The following is a 2,328-nucleotide window of genomic DNA, read 5'->3' on the forward strand; positions in this document are numbered from 1 at the left end:
TCCTAGCCAAATGGATGGACCTGGAGGGCATCATCTTGAGTGAGGTAACACAATCACAAAGGAACTCACACAATATGTATTCACTGATAAGTGGACATTTACCAATTTTTGATCTTAGAGGCTGAGCCATTAATGTTTTGTTCAGGAAACTGTCTCTTATACCAATGCACTCAAGGCTATTTCCCACTTTCAATTCTGTAAGACTTAGTGTATCTAGTTTTATGTTGAGGTCCTTGATCCACTTGGACTTTAGGTTTGTGCAGAATAATAAATATGGATCAATTTGCATTCTTCTACATGTAGATGTCCAGTTAGACCATTTGTTAAAGATGCCTTCTTTTTTTGTTTTTATCATTGTATGGTTTTGGCTTCTGTATCAAAAATAAAGTGTCCATAGGTGTGTGGATTTCTAGATTTTTGATTCTTTCTATTGATCAATGTGTCTGTTTCTGTGCTAGGACCATTCAGTTTTGTTTTATTTTGTTTTTTAACACTATTGTTCTGTAGTACAACTTGAGGTCAGGGGTGGCGATTCTTCCCAAGGTTCTTTTATTGTTCAGCTGTTTTGGCTATTCTGGGCTTTTTGATTTTCTATATGAAGTTTAGAATTGCTGTTCCAAGGTCTATAAAAGATTGTGTTAGAATGTTGAGGGGGATTGCATTAAATCTGTTGATTGCTTTCTGGTAAGATGGCCATTTTTACTATGTTAATCTTACCTATCCATGAATATGGGAAATCTTTCCATCTTCTAATAAATTCATCAATTCTTTTCTTCAGAGACTTGAAGTTCTTTTCATAACGATCTTTTACTTGCTTAGTAAGAGTTACGTTAAGATATTTTATATTATTCGTAACTATTGTGAAGGTCGTTGTTTCCCTGATTTCCTGGGATAAAGGAGGGCTACTGATTTCTTTGAGTTAATTTTGTATCTAGTCACTTTGTTGAAGGTGTTTATCAGATGTGGGAAGTCTCTGGTAGAATTTTGGTGTCACTTATATATACTATCATGTCATTTGCAAATAGTGATACTTTGACCTCTTCCTTTCCAATTTGTATTCCCTGGATCTCCTTTAGTGGTCTTAGTTCTCCGGATAGAACTTTTTAAGTACTATATTGAATAGATAGGAAAAGAGTAGGCATCCTTGTCTTATCCCTGATATTAGTGGAATTACTTTAAGTTTCTCTCCATTTAGTTTGATGTAGGCCACTGGCTTGCTGTATATTGCTTTGACTATGTTTAGGTATGTGCCTTTAATCTCTGATCTCTCTAATACAGTTAATATGAAGGGATGTTGATTTTGTCAAAGGCTTTCAGCATTTAATGAGGTGATCATGTGATTTTTTTCTTTCAGTTTGTTTATATGGTGAATTATGTTGATGGATTTTTGTATATTGAACCATCCCTGCATCCCTGGGACGAAGCCTACTTGATCGTGGATGATGATGTTTCCAGATTTAGTTTGTGAGTATTTTATTATTTTTGCATCAATGTTCATAAAGGAAATTAGTTTGAAATTCTCTTTCTTTGTGTGGTTTAGATGTCAGGGTGACCGTGGCTTCATAGAATGAGTTTGGCAATGTTCCTTCTGTTTCTATTTTGTAGAATAGTTTGAGGAGTATTGGTACTAGCTCTTCTTTGAAAGTCCTATAGAATTCTGCACTTAAACCATCTGGCCCTCAATTTTTTTTTTTGGTTAGGAGACATTTGATGACTGCTTATATTTCTTTAGGGGTTATAGAGCTGTTTAAATACTTTACTTGATTTTGATTTAACTTCGATAAGTGTTATCTGTCTAGAAAAATCATCAATTTCATTAAGATTTCCTAATTTTGTGTAATACAGACTTTTGAAGTAAGACCTAATACTTTTTTGAATACTTTAAATACTGTAGTACCTAAAGACTATATTGAATAGCTAAGGAAAGTGTGGGAAACTTTGTCTTGTTCCTAATATTAGTGGAATTGCTTTAAGTTTCTCAAAGTCCTCAGTGCCCATTGTTATCTCTCCCATTCCATATTTGATTTTGTTTATTTGAATACTGTCTCTGTCGTTTGGTTATTTTGTCTAGGCTTGTCTATCCTGTAGATTTTCTCAAAGAAACAACTCTTGATTTCATTGATTCTTTGTCCTGTTCTATTTGGTTCTGATTGGTTTCAGTCCTGATTTTGATTATTTCCTGTTTTCTACTCCTCTTTGGTGTACTTTTTTTTTTTTTTTTTTTTTTTTGCTTTCATCTGTGGTATTGTTTTGTTTTGTTTTGTTTTGAGATCACAAGGTTTCTGTCTAAGCTCTTCTAGCTTTTAGAGTTTCTGTTGAGAAATTGGA

The sequence above is a fragment of the Mus caroli genome, chromosome 13, assembly GCF_900094665.2.
Source record: "Mus caroli chromosome 13, CAROLI_EIJ_v1.1, whole genome shotgun sequence".
NCBI classification, from domain to species: domain Eukaryota; kingdom Metazoa; phylum Chordata; class Mammalia; order Rodentia; family Muridae; genus Mus; species Mus caroli.